Below are 19,666 nucleotides of genomic sequence, written 5' to 3'. Positions count from 1 at the left end.
TAAAGAGATTTTTTTTTCCAGAGTTAAGGGGAAAAATATTTTTGTTCTCAGAGTTTTTCAGTATACTTTCCAAGCCATCAAGTTCCTAAATATAACCAAAGATGATGATTTTACAAGCAAGCCAATATAAACATAGTACATGTTTATATTTCTACATTAACAACATGACATTGGAGCTGCAAAAGTTCTTTCGAATTGGCTATATTTTATTTTTCTAAAAAAATAAGTCCCCTTTTGGGTCCCCATTTAAAATATAATACCACTTCCACCCCTCCATGGCTTTAAATTTCAAGAAAAGGCAGAATAAGATAGCGGCATTTAGGACTGAGGACAGAGGGGTAGGGGAGCAGGAGGGAGGGTGGGGGGTTAAGCATTTGAGCAGGAAGGGGAGGGGGAGGACTTTTTGGAGAGCCTTACCTAAAAGTAGTACCGCCTAGACTTTAATGTGTATTTGGATCATCTAGGGATCTGGTGAAAATGCAAGTGTAGAATGGGACTCCCAGGTGATGCCTGGGCTGCTGGTCCCTGGACAACTTGGAGCAGCAAGGCCTTGGAGTCAGGGAATTTGCTCTTCCATCCTAGTCCATCTGCGTTTCACTGACCATGACTTCTTTCTTTCTAACCTAACATTTTTTTTTGTCAGGATACCAGCAGAAACTTCTCAGAAAGTCATTTTACCATATACAAGGTACAGTTTAAGGCCCTATGCATGAAAGTGAGGAAAATGGGAAACAGAATAGAATGGGCAGGAGCCCCTGAGACACAAATGTTATTTGTTAGAAAGGGTGTGGTACTATGGAAAAAGTCCTGGACCGGTTGTCAGAAGACCTGGCTTCATTAACCAGCCGTGTGCGTTTGTGCCCGTCATTTCTCTCCAGTTTTCTGTCTCCTTTCCTGTCAAAAGAATTGGTCTACAGGTCTCTAAAATCTTTTCGGCTCTGACACTTGGGGAGTCTATAAAGAGAGCCTGTATCAACAGGAGGGAAGAAAAGAAAGATGTGCCACCACACACATCACTGCCAAGGATCCTGTACATGTGGCATTATAATGGAAGAATTTTCCCCTTGTCTGCCCAGATGCAGAAATGTTGGAGTGAGAGACTGGGAAACATGCCTAGTATGAAATCCCAGTACCCTGACTTCCTGGTTTTGGCAATGTAGAGTCTTGGGAATCTGTCCCAGGCTCTGTAAAGTAAGACAGACCATGAAAACAGGCCCTCTAAGAACTTCAATGTGGCTCTGGCAGCCTTCAGATTCTAAGGTCCTCAATCCTTGGGGCCACCCTCAGGTTTCACCTCATTCCCCTACACTGATCAGCAGCCAAATTCTGAAGCCACTTGAGCTTAAAGCCCCAGCCAAATGGCCCTACTGCCTTTCTGTTTGTGAAAGCCTCCAATTCCCAACCTGTGGCCAAATCCAACTCAACCCTTCCCCCAAGATCCCCCTCTGGTCTCGAGTATCCCAGATCCTGTGGACTCTGTTCAGGCCTGTAGCAGCCAAGCCTAAGGGAATTGGGAAGGCCGGATAGTGACGCTTCTTTCTCTACATTTAAGATAGTCCTACACCCAAAGTGAGGCTTGGCCCCTAGTTTGATAAGCACAGGGTGGGAAAGGGACCTGCTGTGGTGAGATTACCCAACCTCTGGGGCAATCTCCTACAGTTCCGCCTCACACCTCAATAGACCTGCACTCTTCATCTCTTCACTTACTCAGCAGGTCTGTGGCTATTCTAGCAAAGACTCCCAAGTCATCCGTAAGCATGCTGGCTTCAGGCTGCTTCCTGTGGCTTAAGGGCAGTTGGCCTCCATCCATGTTCCTGAGACCCCGTCCCCCAGCGGACATCCACTCAGTGTGTGTGGCCTCCTGAGGCCTCCATTTGGGATGCAGGGACCTGTGGGCTGCAAGAGGAGTTATTTTTCCCTCCGGCCCCAGCCTAGGCTGTGCTGAATGATGGGGCTGGCTAGTACAAAGACTGCTTTTTATAATGTTGGTCCTTGGTATTTTTGGTGTCTGGAGAGAGCTTCCTTTCCTCCCACAGTTAATTAGCAGCATAGGAGCATTTCCCTTTCCTCTACAGAAAGTCTGTTCCTGCCCCTGGGGCCAGGCAGAAGGGTGGCAGGTGTGGCTAAGCCCTCCCTGAGGTTAACCTCAAACTTCAGCTTAGAGCCACACATGGTGAGAAGCAAAATGAAATGCAGGGTTAGCTTCCATTGGGGCAGAGTCGGCAAGTGGGCACAGGTCCCTGGCAAGCCACGGGTTTGTTTTCTAGTCTCCTAATCAGGTGAGGGGATAGGAGAAGGGGGTGGGGATCCAATGTGTGTTTGACACATTTGTGAATTGTTCCTATAACAAAGACTTTAAAAAAAAGAAAACCAACAGAGTGGAGCTTTATATATGTGAATGAGAAGCTCACAGAAGGACCTATTGTCAGGAGGAAAAATTGCATGAGTAATTATGCATGACTTCAGTCTTCCCAGTTGAAATGTTAGGCGTGTTAAGGATGATTGTGGACATTCCAGTGTTTTCAGCATGGGGAAGAGGGAGGAAGGAACTCCTCGGAGGTGAGGAGGCAGGATGTCTAGCAAGGCAGGGGAGACAGGAACCTAAAAAACTTCCTCCACTTTTCTTGCTGGTTCCCATTCTTCTGCTACTTAATTAAGGTACCACCTCCTACAGGAAGCCTTCCTGCCCCTACCTTCTTCTCTCATCTCCCACTTAAGGTGTTCTTGATAGGTAACTACTGTCTTATCATTATTTACTAGACCATGATACTTCTAATAGTTTGTAGTGCAGTGTGCATGGACCCCAGGACCAGATTCCACCACTTCCTAAATGAACAACTCTGGCCAAATTACTTAATCTCTCTGTGTCTCAGTTTTGTCATCTATAAATGGGAGTAATACCTACCTTCCAGGATTGTTATGAGGATTAAATGTGTTAATACATATAAGGCACATAGAACAGTGCCTGACATATGATATGCACTCAATAAATATTAACACTTATTATTTTTATCCCCAGTAGTTAACACAGTTTGTAATATATCATGGGGCAGTGGTTTTTCAGCACTTGTATGCATCATCATTGCTTGAGGAGCTTTAAAAATATATGACTCTGGGCTCCAATGGTCTAGAAGTGAAAACTGATTGTGGTATTTGGAAAAAGTTCCCAGGTAGTTTTATTATGCATCCAAAGTCATAGGTACTCAATGAATAGATGAATAGATGAACCAAATGGGATCAGAAGGAATCAACCCAAGTGACACCATCCTTAGGAATATCAAAGCATGATTCTGTCCCCTTCAGAAAGTTTGTTACTCCTGAGGCAGACTTCCAGAGAATGATATGACAGTGACTGTAATGTAATACATGAAAGAATATAATTCTCATCATCTCAACATACTGCTCTATTGAAGAAATAGAAAAACGATTAGCTAAAGCTAGTACTAGAGATCAATGGGTATTTCCCATTGTGCTCTCTTCTGTTTATGCAGACTTATTACTCAGAGAGTTGCCATAACACCTCCAACGAGAGCTGAACTTTGACCTTTCCTCTAGTTTTAATTTCAACTTGCCACCAAGTCTTTAATTCTGTGGACATAAGAAAACATTTAAAGACCTCAAATAAAGCATTTCTGCCCCTATAATGTACAGGTGCAGTATGCTGTTTATTGAGTTGGTTTACAAAATTTAAACTGCTGCTTGTAAAACAGGAAGTCAGGCGTCTCTCAATAGAAATAATGAACTATAGCCAGGACCCTCACTCTCAAGGCATGTATAGATTAATGGGGGAAGTAAAGAAAAACATACTGACAACTAGAGAAAACGAATATAGCAGAGACATTTAAATAGTATGTAGCAGGATAAAGTGAGCTTGGAGTCAGATTTAGGTCTATTTCTTATTAGCTGCCTCCCCTCAATTAATTCAGTTAACCTTCCTGAATTTCAGCTCCCTCGTCAACCAAATGTGGATTCTGATGCCTATGTCACAGGATTGTTGTGAGGCTTCAAAGCAATACTACACATAAGTGTCTGGCGCTTTTTATTAAATGAAATTATTTTAATGAACAAACAGCTGTATTCCAACAGCACAATTTGTTGGCAGCAATTTCATTATCAAGAGGAGAGATCACATGGAACGGGAGGACTCAAATCAAAATGGAGAACTAAGCATGAACATAGACCAGCCCTACCACCATAAATCCCTTAAAGGACAGAGAAGATAGCTTCTAAAATCATTAAGTCTCTACCAGCACCAGCAAACAAGAGAGGAGGCAGAAATTATGATAAAAATGTGGATAGAAAGCAGTTAGGATCACACTGATAAACAACTCAGGATGAGTATTAACATACTCCAAAACACTCTTAAGGTCAATTTCTTTGAAGTTAGGGGCAGAGAATTTCCTAGCTCAGAGGAAGCAAATAGAAAGAGGGGTTGGGAAGCACTCATCAGGGTTATTCATCTTTAAACTGCCATCTGCCCTGTGAACAGCAGACCTCTCTCCTCTTCCCTCCACTTCAGGGAGCTATAGGTAGGGGGTAGGGGTCAGGAGGGTGGGATAAAACACAAAGCTTCACTCTAAGAAGGGAAGTCCCCTATCTGGGGAGGGTGCCTGCTGGTGTGTAAGGGTCTGTGAGAAAAGCAGGGCTGGAAGTAACCCTATCCAGCTTCCACAGACGCAGAGGAAAATGGCAAAGCCGTTTCTGTCCAGCCTGTCAACTGTGGCTTCATTGAAGTAAAGGCCTCCTTATTTTGGGAGGATGAGCTTATCTGGGGATGAGCAAAGGACCAAGAGGGGAGGAGGGTGGTCCCCAAGCCTGCCTCTCTGTCTGCTCCAAGCACCTTACTGGGAAGTCTGCAGTCAAAATGACCTACCCACAGAGTCCCTAGTAACCCTCCATTCACCAAAGGAGACTAGAGGGGAAACGGACAGCTCAAAACTGAAGTGAAAACTTAAACAAAATACCTGCTAATTAATCCATTCTTCAAACATACATATGATGAAAAACCAAGGATCACCTGATAGTTGAAGAAATTCAAACAGCTCTAAAGAAAAGGATTAAGATAAACTGAGGGGCGCCTGGGTGGCTCAGTCAGTTAAGCGTCTGCCTTCCTCTCAGGTCATGATCTCAGGGTCCTGGGATCAAGTCCCATATCAGGCTTCCCTACTGAGCCAAGAGTCTGTTTCTCCCACTCCCTCTGCCCCTCTACTCTGCTTGTGCTCTCTCTCTTTCATTCTCTCTCGTGCTATCTCTCTCTCTCAGATAAATAAATAAGATTTTTAAAAAATATATAAACGGGGTGCCTGGGTGGCTCAGTTGTTAAGCGTCTGCCTTCGGCTCAGGGCGTGATCCTGGCGTTATGGGATCGAGCCCCACATCAGGCTCCTCTGCTGGAAGCCTGCTTCTTCCTCTCCCACTCCCCCTGCTTGTGCTCCCTCTCTCGCTGGCTGTCTCTCTCTCTGTCAAATAAATAAATAAAATCTGTCAAATAAATAAATAAAATCTGTCAAATAAATAAATAAAATCTTTAAAAAGTATTTATATAAACAAATTGAAAACTGATCCCAGAGAAGAACATTTAAAAAATTCTAAATAGCATCATCCTTTAAAAGATCCGTGAGGATGTTGTAGCAGGCTGCTATGAAAAAGGAACAAACAAACAGAGAATTAAAAATTATGATAGTAAAATTAAAAAAACAGTAGATGGCATGAATGATAAAATGGATATGGCAAAAACTGGAGATGTTATCCAGTAGCTAAGTGTGAGGAGATGTCCCTGAACATACAGAAATGATCAGGAATGGAAAATTTGAGAGAAAAATTGAGAGACTCCTAGGGACTGAATTGTGTTCCCCTCAAATTCATATATTGAAGCCCTAAACTCGATCGGAGTGTATCTGGAGGTAGGCCCTGTGAGGAAGTGATAAAGGCTAAATGAGGTCAATTCAATAATTCAATAGGGCTGGTGCCCTTATACAAAGAGAAAGAGACACCACAGGTGTCTCTGTGCCATGTGGAGGACACAACAAGGACATGGCTAGAAGGCAGTTGCCTGCAAGCCAGGAAGAGAGCCCTTACTGGAACCTGAATTGGCTAGCACCTTGATCTTAGCCTCCAAAACTGTGAGAAAATAAATTTCTGTTGTGTAAGCCACCTAGTATATGGTATTTGGTTATGACAACCTGAGCAGAATAATAGAGACACAAAGGATCAATTCAGAAGTGCCTCGTTTCATTCAAAAGAAATGCCAGAAAAGAACTGAGAATTGGTGGGGAAGAGATCCACAGAGAAATAATAAAAGGAAACTTCCCCAACCCAAAGGAAGCTTCAAAACTTTATAGGGCCTCCTAAGCGGCAGGCAAGGAACATTTTCAAAGATGCATAGTTAGACAAATATTGGGATGTTTCAGAGCCAAAAGGACAAAGAAAAAACTCTAAAAGTATTCAGAGAAGAAAAACAGGTTACCTACAAGGAACGAAAATGAATTGGCTGTCAGACTTCTGAAAGGTCACTCTGAATGCTGGACAGCAATGAAGCAATCACTTCAAACTTTGAAAGAAAATAATTTTGACCTAGAATTATGTACCATGCTAGCCAAACTAGTTTTCCAATGAGGAAGCAAATTCAAGACATTTTCTTTTTACCCTCCAGGTTGTCAAAAGTGAGTAAACTCGATGAAATCCAGCACTAGCAAGGTTTTAGGGAAAATGTCCCTCTCAGACTCCATGGGAGTATCATTTCGTACTGCCATTTTAACAGGGCAACTTGGAAGTATGTATCAAAATTTTTCTTTTCCAGATATCTAACCTGGAGAAGAGCTTATACAAATGCACGGGAGGCTTGTCCAGCACCATGGGGACAGTAGTGCAGATCCTGGAGTCAGAGTGCTATTTTCAAATCCCAGCTTGGCCATTTATTAGTTATGAGAGTGGGTTTTGGGTAAAATTACCTTAGTGCCTCTCCAGTGAAATGGGGATGATAATATGTACTCCCTATTTCATAGGGTCGTTCTGAGAATTGAGTGAGTTACTACATGCAAAGTGCTTAGGACAGATCTTTGTACAGACTAAACATTTGATAAATGAGTATTACTGTCATGTATCATATATAGAGATGTAAGATGTTATCTAAGAACATTAGACAGTAGATTACTTCCAATTTCATGCCACTGGAAATAAATGATGCTGTGGTGTTTGATGTGGCACAATATTGGAGGACCTAATATCTATAAATGGGAGAATGGTACAGCCATACTATGGAATATTACGTAGCCATTAATAAAAAGGTGGTAGAATTATACTAACTCTATGTGCTATCAAGGAAAGATCCCAGGGACATATTGCTAAAGGAAGGTGAGGGAGAAAAAGCAAATTGCTGAACAATGTATATAGATTATCCCATTAAAAAAATACATGAGTGTACATATTGCACATGTACACAGAGGCATAGCACCATAGGGCAAAGCAGGGGGAGCTGTCTGTCCTGAGTGCAGGCAGTAAGAGGATATAGCAACTGAGGATAATTTAAAACAATAATTTTAAGGAATAACTTGAAAGCAATAATAAATGACAATAAAATCTACTTAATCTGCTTCTTATTATCACCATGAACAATGGAAACGAAGAACATCAGTGATAAAATGCTACTCCAGCCAGGGCAGTCAGCTCTTCCTGTCCACCAGCCCCTAATTCGGGATGCTACTGCATCTTCCCAAGTGCATAGAACAACTTAGAGCAGAAACTGACGGCACTGACTAAATAGGATAATTTACAGAAGGAAGTGGGGTTAAGTAGGGGCTGTGAGCAAGATTTTTACTTTTCACTTGCTACTCATTTAAATTTTTTTGCAAAGAATATATTTATTTACTTATAGTTTGCACTTGTATAGTTAACACTTTTTTAATTTGAAAAAAAACATGCTAGGCAAAAAGATTTATTATAGGAAGTCAGAAAAAAATGGAAGCCAACGATAGCCTACAACCATTCCTCCAAATATTTTAGATTATGGAATATGGGTTAGGTATGGTGGCTGCATTTTCAGAACTAAAAGTTAGAAGCCAGTGTCTGCCAAAGAATTTTTGGTACAACTTCTGAGTAGGAGAGGCAGCCTGGGACGTCCAATCTGGGTGCCAATATAATGGAATTTCTGGGACCATCTGATGGTTTATTATTACAAATAGACTGTCTGAAACCAGGCCTGTCCATAAATCCCTAATCCCACTCCATTTTTGGATCCTTTTGGAACTGAACTCCTCCTGATAGGGTATCAGCTTAAAACGTAGCATTCAGACTGCCTTACCCTGACTCCTCCAAGTTCAAGACCTTGAAATCTTTGGTTCCCCTGAGATCTGCCAGGAGAGCTGGCAGAGTACTCCTAACTTCTCAGTTGCCACAGCAGCATCCCCAGGCACACTGTCTGTCCTCAGCTGAGAGGGCAGCCATTTTCCTGACTATCAGCCCCCTGATCCCCTCCTGGCCTCCCCACCCCTAGCCCAGTCACCTTCTGCACCCCCACACCTCCCACTATCCCTCCCACCCTTCCCACCTCACCCCTTGTGTGTCACTGAGCCAGCCTGGTCTGGGCTACTGATACCAATCCTGCTGATACTAGCACAGACAATCCCAGGCACAGGGTAAGCTGAGGCTGTGAAAATGAAATGGTTGGGTACAGAACAGATGAGGGTTATAGACCCAGAGAAACAGAAAAGAGTTTGCCAGGAAACCAGACTGACGTGAGCTGAGTGGAAAAGAGAAGTTGGAGCAGGACTCACAGAACATCTTGGGGCCAGTTAAGGAAGTGGGAGAGAAGTAAGAACTAAATATACACAGCAATTCTAGTTCTAAGCATGAAGAAGGATGTCAAGGTAAATGCATGGATATTCATCAATGAGAAGGACCAAACAAAAGGGGGCCGTGTGCCCCATGGGCCCCAGAGCATTCTGTGGGGAACAGGGAAAGAACGTGTGTCAGGAAGACATGCTCCCCACCCTGGCTGTTTGATGTCAAGCAAATTCCTTAATCCCCTGAGCTTTATCTGTTAGGTTGTTGTCCTTCTAAACATTGAATGGATTCAGGTAAGTAAAGCTTTCAGGTCAGCATTCAGTAAAGCTGAATTTCTTTCTCCTTACATCAAAATGTCAATGACAATGACCAAAACTTACCTACAGCCTCTCACTACCCACTCCATCCTCAGTGTGAGCAGTGGATACACTAAATAATAGTGAATTATGATAGCTAACATTGGTTGAGGGCATATATTATTTGCAAGGTTTATTCTAAACTCTTCACAGCATTACCTCAATCCTCACAACCCTACGAGGGAGAGCATATTAGTAGTTCTAGTTTACAAGTGAGAAAGTCAAGGCTCAAAGAAGTAATTCGCCCAAGATGTATAGCTAATAGAGGCAGAACTAGGATGAAAATCCAACTCTAATTGCAAAACCCATTCTCTTTACCACTGCCATTATATTCCTTCCAACTAGTAAGGCAGAAAATAGAGAAAAGTTAAACAAGTAAAGGTCCTATCCAAGCATTGATGAAGATCAGTAAGAGGGTTCCTGTTACCCTGTTTCCCTGTGTGGAAGCAGCTGCTGTAGGAAGCTTCCCAGAGAGTTCCCATTTAAGCATGGGATCCAGGAGAGACTCTACTGCTGAAATGAAATCATAAACCCCTCCCCAACTGCCAGAGATGGGTGATGGTGTCTGAAAGCAAGCAGATCATATATGTAACCAGAGTAAATAAAGCTGGAGGCAAAGGCACTGCCTCGTGTTATGAAAATATCTTGCAATAAAGAGTGTGGTAACTGAGTCTGAACAGAAGGGTGATAACTTGGCAGGCAGTCTGGAATAAGCCAAGTTAAGGTTTGCCCATGTGTCTACAGCTCTGTCCACTCTGATTTTAAATGCTCCATACTGGTTCAGTGGGCAGAAAGCCCTGGGATGAGAAGGGTCTGAAGGAGATGCTACCTGGGGAAGGCCAATTCACCCAACAAGCAAAAGAAATTACTAGTTAATTTAATAATGCCAATGACATTAGAGGGTTTCATTAATGTAGCAGTCATCACCACCACTTCATTTATTCACCCACTCATGCATTTATCCAGAAAATATTTATAGATAGCCTACTGTGTTCCAGGCCCTGTGCTAGGTGCTGGGACATTATAGAGTTCTCAGGAGCTTACAGGGAAGTCAGGAGATGGTAGAAAGCAGGCTCTTCCAACACAATCAGGTAAAAGCTCTGCTATTGGTGAGGGCCTGCCGTATGCAACCACACTCTCCTCCCTGCAAAGAGGTGATTGTATTTGCAAATGACACTACAGATAAAAGATTAGTATCCAAAATCTACAAAGAACTTCTCAAACTCAATACACAAGAAACAAATAATCAAATCAAAAAATGGGCAGAAGATATGAACAGACACTTTTCCAATGAAGACATACAAATGGCTAACAGACACATGAAAAAATGTTCAAAATCATGAGCCATCAGGGAAATTCAAATCAAAACCACATTGAGATACCACCTTATGCCAGTTAGAATAGCAAAAATTGACAAGGCAGGAAACAACAAATATTGGAGAGGATGCGAAGAAAGGGGACCCCTCTTACACTGTTGGTGATAATGCAAGTTGGCACAGCCACTTTGGAAAACAGTGCGGAGGTCCCTTAAGAAGTTAAAAATTGAGCTACCTGCTTAGGGCAGTTTAAAGGGATGTGAGACACGTAAACACAGAATTGTGGTACAATGTGAGTTGCACTGTAATAGGAATGGGTACTAGTTATTATGGGTCAGCTCTGGGAAGACTATGAACTTAAGGGCCATACTAGGGCCTTTGGGGAACTGACTTCACCAGGGTGAAGTTGCCCTGGAGTCGGAGCTGGAAGATACTCCCACCAGCAAAGTCATTACCACTTCTTTTTTATTATTATTAAGTTTTTGTTTTAATTCCGGTATAGTTAACATGTAATGTTATATTAGTTTCAAGTATATGATATAGTGATTCGACAGTTCTATATATTACCCAGTGCACATCATAATAATTGTACTCTTTAATCCCCATCACCTATTTCACCCATCCCCCCACCCACCTCCCTTTTCGTAACCATCAGTTTGTTCTCTATAGTTAAGAGTGTTTCTTGGTTTGTGTCTCTCTCTATTTTTTTATCCTTTGCTTGTTTGTTTTGTTTCCTAAATTCCATATATGAGTGAGATATGGTGTTTGTCTTTCTCTGACTGACTTATTTTGCTTAGCATTATACTCTCTAGCTCCATCCATGTTGTTGCAAATGGCAGGATTTCCATCTTTTTTATGATTGAATAATATTCTGTTTTATATCTACATATATAAATATATATATTTAAATATAAATATGTATATACTACTTCTTTATCCATTCATTTATCATTGGACAGTTAAGCTGCTTTCATGATTGGGCAAATAATGCTGCAATAAACATAGGGGTGCATGTATCCCTTTGAATTAGTGTTTTTATATTTTGGGGGTAAATACCCAGTAGCACAATTACTGAATCATAGGGTTGTTCTATTTTCAACTTCTTGAAGAAACTCCATACTGTCTTCCACAGTGGCTATACCAGTTTGCATTCCCAGCTACAGTGCACAAGGGTTTCTTTTTCTCCATATCCTCACCAACACCTGTTGTTTTCTTGTGTTGTATGCTTTAGTCATTTTGACAGGTGTGATGTGATATCTTGTTGTAGTTTTGATTTGCATCTCCCTGATGATGAGTGATGTTGGGCATCTTTTCATGATTCTATTGACCATCTGGATATCTTCTTTGGAAAAAATGTCTATTCATGTCTTCTGCACATTTTTTTAGTTGGGTTATTTGTTTTTTGAGGTGTTGAGGTGTATCAGTTCTTTATATATTTTGGATACTAACCCTTGATTGGATACAACATTTGCAAATATCTTCTTCCATTCAGTAGGTTGCCTTTTAATTTTGTTTATTGTTTCCTTCGCTGTTCAGAAGCTTTTTATTTTGGTGAGTCAGTACCACTTCTTGATAGTTCTATGTTTGCTCTATATTTTGTACAATGTCATTTCCACCTAAAAGCAGAATAATCTGGATACAAAAGGAAGTTTTCTCTTGCTAGTCCAACATTCAGCAGAAACTACAAGAAGCAGTAAAAATACGCCTGAGCTGAAGCTCTAGACAATTTTCCTGGCTCCTCTCGCCTAATGTGTTTAGTACCTGTGTCAGCAAGCATCCAAAATGGCTCCCAATGGTCCCCACCTCCTGCAAGTTACACCCTGGTGTGTTTCCCTTCTGCATTGTACCATGGTGGTCTTTGTGACCAACAGAAAATGTCAGAACTGATAGCATGGCACGTCTAAGATTAGGTTATACTCTTGGGTGCTTTCTCACACATGTTCTTTCTCTTGGATGACTTCCCTTGGAGAAAGTCATATCTTGAGCAGACCTATGGAGAGGTTCACATGGCAAGGAACTGAAGCCTCCTGCTAAGAGCCACATGAGTGAGCTTGGAAGTGGATTCTCCAGCCCTAGTCAAGTCTTTAGAGACTACGGCCTTGGCCAACAACTTGACGCCATGAACTGCCCAGCTAAGTCATTCCCAGATTCCTGACTCCTAGAATATATGTGAGATAATAAATGCTTGCTGTTTTAAGCTACTTAGTGTTGGGGTAATTTGTTTTGCAACAATAGGTAACTAATACGTGCCCCTCTTCTATGCCTCCCTGTCATGGCACTTACCACACTGTGTTGTAATTACCTGTGTATACTTCCATCTCCTCCTCAGACTGTGAACTTAAAGGATATCGTGTCTTATTGTCTTTGGATTGTCATCACTTGGAACATGCCTTGTCCATAGCAGATGGTCAAAAAACTTTGTTGGGTGAATAACTTGCCTTTGTATAGCATGTTTGAATTTTTAAAGCATTGATGCACTCATATAGACTTTATGGACCCCTAGAAGATTACTAATATTATCCCCACTCAACAGATGAGGAAATTGAGGGTCAGTGACTTAATTGTCTCACAGCCAATAGTTTATAAAATCAGGACTCAAACCCAAGTAATCTAATTCCTAGTCTATGTTCCTTCCTTCAAACGAAACTGCTCTTCATTTAGCTTGTGGAAGAAGAGGGTCGTAGAAAATTATTCTAAAGAATGGGGTGCTGCCCAGTCATGACGGAACTCCATAGAAGGGGCAATGTACAAGAACATGGCTCATTTTTGAATAGGCCAGTTCTTTATGGGCCTTCCCCACACCCTACATGCAATATTTCACTTAATCATCACAAGCCCAAAATAGGAAATCAATTGTTATTATCCCCGCTTCGCAGATGAGAAAACCAAGGCAAGATCTCATGTATGTTAAATAGTAGAGCTGGGACTCAAGCAAATGTATTCAAACTCCTAGTTCAAGGCTCTTCTTGTAAAACTCAAACTGCTTCCTTTTTCTAGTACTGGACAGCTGGGTTTGGGACCCAGATAGAAATCTTGATTCCAGCAGGGATAAACAGGGCAAGATATTACAGAGTCTCAGACAATGAACAGACGTGACTAATGCAAGGACATTACCTGTGTGGCTACCTTACACCTCACCCTCATGCTGAGCTCCGGTCGCTGATTCTCAGGCCCAAGGTCCAAGGTTTCACGAGACCCCTTTTATCAAAGAAAGGAGATATGCTGCTGTTGTGGTTAGATCATTTTCAGTTTGCACATCTTTAAAGTGGGAAAAATAATTGTAGTAATGGTTAAATGAGATGATGTATGTAAAATGGCTGGCATGTAATAGGTATTTGCAAGCATGTAAATATTCTTCTCCCTTCTGGCTCTTCCTATGGGACATTTTTAGGACAGGAGCTGATAGTGTTTTGTGAGCCTCTCTTCTTCCCATAAACTGAAGTCTTAGCAGCAACAGTGGAAAGCAGAGGGAGAAGAGAATATTTCTGAGGGCTCTGTGCAGTCTCTAGCCTGAAGGGTGCTCTGCAGTGGGATTTCTGCTTTATGTCAGCTGTGCAGTGGGGCAGGAAGACCTCCATTCTTCCAGGGCAGGTATCATGCTGAGGAGAAGAAGCCCCAGCTGTCCTGTGGGATCTAGTGGAATGTGCCTCGGGCTGCCTGACGCCTTGCTGGGTTGGGTAAACTTGGCCTGTTGGTTTCCATCCAAGGGACCTTTCACCTTGAGGGCTCAGTGACCAGAAAAACATTCCAGAAGCCAATTCTCATTCTCCAGGGAGCCAGGGAGCAGACAGTTTCTGGGCTGGACACTGGGGACAAACCCATGGGAGGACCTCTGTGCTGAGGGCTCCATCTGATCCCAGGAAATGCAGCACTGGTTCCATGTGCTAGAAGACACAGCTTCCTGCCAGGAAAAGGATCTGGGCTTTGTCTTCATCCGCGCCAGCATTTAGATGTGGCTGTCTAGGGTTTCATGGATGGGCTGTGGAGATAGCCAGTCCCCAGCTGGAAATCCAAGTGAGCCTGACTCTTGCAGTCCTGTTCAATGCAATTCAGAGCAATTAAACAACCAAGTGAGAACCTACAAGGTGCAGGCCTTTGAGGAAGTAGGCGATGTTGTGGAAAGGCCATGGGCTTAGAAGTTGGAGTCTTCATTTGAATCCTAGCTCTACCATCTAATAACTATGACTTGGGAAATATATTTAACTTCTTTGGGCCTCAATTTCTTTATCTGTAAAGTAAGAGTAATAAAGTAAGAATAATGCCTGCTCTGCAGGGCTGAGGTAAGGGTGAAATGAAGTTGCCATATGTAAAAGGTATAGAAAAGTGCCTGCTGCCTGATCCATGCTCAATAAACCAACCTTTATTATTATGTTTCATGCAGAGATGGACGAGAAGTGAAAACAGCCACAGTAAGGAAGACAGTACATGTAATATTCGATATAGCTCCTTTGATTTTTTTTCTTTTCTTTTTTTTTTTTTAAAGATTTTATTTATTCAACAGAGATAGAGACAGCCAGCGAGAGAGGGAACACAAGCAGGGGGAGTGGGAGAGGAAGAAGCAGGCTCCTAGCAGAGGAGCCTGATGTGGGGCTCAATCCCACAACGCTGGGATCACGCCCTGAGCCGAAGGCAGACGCTTAACCGCTGTGTCACCCAGGCGCCCCTGATTTTTTTTCAACCAGCATATACTGGGGAACCTCTTAAGTGCTAGTGACTAAGGATATAGGAAAGATGGCCCCGACCTATAAGAACTCAGAATTTTGCATCTGAGATGGATAAGTAAGCAAACAGTTTCTATCAGACTTACAAGTGGTCTAAGATAAAGGATAGAAAATGCTGTTGGAGCAGAGTGGAGGAGGTGCTCACATTGTCTGAAGGAGTCAGAAGAAGCCTTGCTGAGGAAGCAACCGTTGGGCTCTGTTGGCTGAGTCTTGAAAGATGAACAAGCAGGTGTGCACCAGGTGAAATGAGTATAGAAGGTCATTGCTGACATCGGGAACAGTGTGTGGCAAAAACACAGAGGCACGGAAGAGTTTGGTTAGAGGAATGGGATCCATGGAGTCACTGGATAGAAGAGACATGATAAAGGACCATCAACCTTGACAGATACTAAGAAGACCTTGCTTGCCTGCTGACGGGCTAGGACTTTGCTCTGGAGGCGAAGGGGGTTTTAAACTAAAAAACAAGATGATTAATTTGTTTTCAGGAAAGATAACTGAGTGGTGGGTGGGGTGCAAAGAGGAAAGACTAGAGGCTGGGAGACTGGAAGCATATGAAGATAAGAAGCTCATCTGGGTTACATAATCAGGAAGTTGGTGGGGTCTCAGGAAGAAAGGCTAGACCTCTTGGCTCCTGGTTTGAGCTTTTTCGATTAGATTGCTCCTCCTGCCACATCTTTGAAACCTGCCTACTAAGCAAACCTTGACCTAAAATTACAGTGCTCATCTGAACAGGAAAATAAAGCATACCAAATTGCAACTAAGTTTGATTTGGCCCAAGGCACCTGCTTTTTATCCATGGCTCGTCACAGCATTAAAATATGTTCAACATTTTTTGAGCATTTACTCCCTGAGGTCTGTACTCCTAAGGAGAATGCAAATTCTTACTGATTTGGGCCATTTATCCATTTGCTCAATTCATCCATCCATTTATCCATCCACAGAACCACAGAAATATATAAGCATCTACTGTGTTCTAGTCTGGGTAAGTCCTGTGGATATAGAGATGGAAGGCAATCTCTGCCCTCAGAAAGCTCAGCCTACTGAAGACGGAGAGCAAAAAGTAAATAGGGCCAATCCGGGGTGGTGGGTGCTCATCTAACGAGAGAGAGGTACTAATTGCTATGGGAACTTGGAGCAGACTCGACAGTCTGAGCCATCGGGTTAATAGGGGACACTTGTTGAAGCCTTAAAGGACAAAGAAAATGGTGCAGAGATACTCTGAGTAGAACAAAGAGCGTATGCTGCTTGGGGTTACAGTGCAGTGGCAAGAATGGTTAGAATTCAAGAATTCAACAGTCTTCTAGCCCCGAAGCCAAACACATGCTTTGCCCATTTAAATCAAATAAACCACATTAATCCAGATTTAAGAGATATTTTCTTTCTGGTACCTCACTGCACAAGACCACTTTACCCCAAATTACCAAATAGCTTGCCTGGTGGTTTCTGACGTCCTCTTTCAGTGCCTGTCTCAGGACACCTCAAGCTCTGGCCCTAGTGCGCTAAGTTTTTCCTCCAAGAGCCAAGAGCTCTCTTTAGCCACCTCCCCTCTCACCACTACCCCCAGGGATCCAGGCTCCCAGTCTATCTATTCTCACTCACTTCTCTATCAAGTCTTAGCTTGTGGGACAGATTCTGTCCAGCGTTTGGATGGTGTTACCTTGTGAACCTGAAAGGCTACCCTGTTTTACTTGTTCATAACCACTAGCCAGCTTAAAGCATTCCCCCGTCAGAGATATCTGTACTCAACATCGTCTTTTCTCATTTTCCTTGTCCTCTGTGAGGGACACGACTTCATCATTCCTCCACTCGTGCTTTTCTATGAAATCCCTTTCTCTGGGATCACCTCCTACTTCTCCGGCAGCCCCGTATGTAAAGCTGCTATCATCACACTTCTCAAATATACAGAGTTTTAACCATCTCCCTATTTTTGTCTTCATATTAGACAAAAAGCTCTGGTCTTCCTCGCTTTTCTTTCCCCAGTTCCTGCACTTAGTGGCACGAATAAGCACCGGATGAACGAATGAAATAGTACGGGAATGGATTGCAGTCTCTGGAACAAACTTCTGCCAGTGGAATGCCACTCTAGACAAAAGAATGCAAACGTAAGAGGCAGGTTGGAGAACCAACTTTGGAGACTTTCAGTACCCCTCTGTGCTACAGGCCACTGCCTAACTTTGCTTGGGTCTGAGATTGTGAGAAAAGAAATGATGCCCCCGAGAGCAGAGAGAAGGCAGCATCGTCTCCCTTAATTTCTTTGAGCCCTGTCTGGCCTAATTTCCGCAGGCCTATTTCTTTGGGCCCATGCTGCTTTGTATGGCTCTTACTCATGAACTTGGAACTATTAATGACACACCAGGAGCTGATACTCTACTTGACCTGAATTATATTTTAACATTAATCCTGTGAAATTTCATAGAGGAGAACTAAACTGAAGTTAATACTCACTAAAAAGAAAATGACTAGTCCCTGGTTTATTATTAGAAAAATCCCAGACTTTGTTCTGAATTGTTTTCCAGTTTTACTGGGAAATAATCGCCATACATCACTGTATGGTTTCAGGTATACAGCGTGATGGTTTGATTTACATATATTGTGACATGCTGACCACAGTAAGTTCAGCCAACATCTGTCGGCTAATATAGTTACAGTAAGAAGAAAAGAATAAAGGGGGAAGTTTTCTCTCCTTGTGATGAGAACTCTTAGGATTTATACTCTTAGCTGCTTTCCTATATATGATACAACAGTGTTAGCTAGAGGCGGCGTGTTGTGCATTTCATCCCTAATACTTCTTTATCTTACAACTGGAAGTCTGTACCCTTTGACCCCCTTCCTCTAATTCTCCTTACCAACCCACTACCACAGTAATAAGTCTGATCTTTTCTTTTTTACAGGTTTTTTTTTTTTTTTTTTAGATTCCACATATAAGTGAGATGGTATAAAGTTGTCTTTCTCTGTCTGATATTTCACTTAGCATGATCCCTTCAAGGTCCATCCATGTTGTCGCAAATGGTAAATTTTCCTCATTTTTTGTGGCTGAATAATATCGCGTTGTATATAGATACCACAACTTTATCCATTCATCCATTGATGGATACTTAGGTTATTTCAACGTTTTGGCTAATGTAAATAATGCTGCTATGAACATGGGGGTATAGATATCTTTTCGTGTTAGTGTTTTTGTTACCTTTGGATATATTCCCAGATTAATTTCTTTTTTGTATTAAGATCCAAAAATACTAAAAAATCTGACTAGTTAGCCATATAAAGCATATGCTGAGTGTCTCAGCCAAAGCCAAATTCGAGAAAAGTCAAACAGTGTATAGAAAACAAATAAATGAATCACAGTGTTGGGTAAACTGCTGTTTGGCACAAATCCACGAACACAGACCAAGAAGTGTCTCTGTAAAAATGTGAGAAATATCAGGAAAAGATGTGGAAAATATCTCAGACACAGATCTGACTTTGTCCTGTAATCTTGACTGCAACTAAACTTTGTCCCACAGGAGTAATACATGATGTTTTCCTTTAGTATACGTTTGTTCACCAATTTGTCTATGGGTCGTGGGTGAGGCTGCTTCCTGAAAGTGAACTGCTCTCTGTGGTAGACTTGGTCATCACTGTACGTGGCCAGCTGGAACCAGGCTGACCCACAGTCATAGGAAGTAAAGGCAATTGAATCTGGCTGCTTCAAGAAGTGGAATGGGACCAGGAGCAGGAGCTGGGGGCCCGGAGTCACATAACTGTGCACCACATGTAACATTCTTTAAAAGCCCTGACCTGCCACATGCATTCGCATGCAACTGACTACAGACTGTTTAGTCTAATTTCCAATATGACATTTGGGGTTTTTTTAAATTTTATTTATTTATTTGTTTGTTTGTTTATTTATTTATTTAGAGAGAGCACGCACGTGTGCATGCATGCGAGTAGGGGGAGGGGCAGAGGGAGAGGGAGAGGGAAAGAATCTCAAGCAGACCCCACGCTGAGTGCAGAGCTGGACACCGGGCTCAAACTCATAACCCTGAGATCATGACCTGAGCCAAAACCAAGAGTTGGTCACTTAACCAACTGAGCCACCCAAATGCCCCAGTGACAATGTGACATTTAATTGCAATAGACTTCTTTAATTCATGGAATGGCTTATTCTATGGTTAAAGGCACCTTGTGAATATTAGGGATGAAAAGCTAGAAATGACTTGGACTGAAGTTTTCCAAAATCTGTTAGGTAACTAGTTTTGTGTGCTAAGTTCTAGGCACAAAAAAGAGCTACAAAAAATGAACAGGCACAAATCCTCCTGCTCTCACAGAGTGTAGAGTCTAGGAGGAAACGTAAGACAGTGATGTAGTATCTATAAAATAAGGTAGAAGGAGAAAGTAGTAATGATAGCTAGCGTTTATTAATCACTCACTATAGGTAAGGTACTATTCTAAATGCTTTGCATGTACTGGCTCATTTAAACCTAGCAAAAACTTCATGAAGTAGGTGCTATTA

The 19,666-nt window shown here is 42.2% G+C and overlaps 1 long non-coding RNA gene across 1 annotated transcript in view; it reads left to right on the top strand.

Moving 5' to 3' along the window:
• The window catches only part of LOC117803352, a 78,303-nt gene extending 61,043 nt beyond the window's left edge, over positions 1–17,260 (top strand). The window contains exon 4 of the long non-coding RNA XR_004627116.1: positions 17,155–17,260. This is a non-coding gene — a long non-coding RNA (uncharacterized LOC117803352). The remainder of the gene's footprint in view (positions 1–17,154) is intronic.
• Positions 17,261–19,666: the final 2,406 nt, after the last annotated feature.

The sequence above is a fragment of the Ailuropoda melanoleuca genome, chromosome 8 (genome assembly GCF_002007445.2).
Source record: "Ailuropoda melanoleuca isolate Jingjing chromosome 8, ASM200744v2, whole genome shotgun sequence".
NCBI lineage: Eukaryota > Metazoa > Chordata > Mammalia > Carnivora > Ursidae > Ailuropoda > Ailuropoda melanoleuca.
This window is presented reverse-complemented; position numbering and strand designations above follow the sequence as displayed.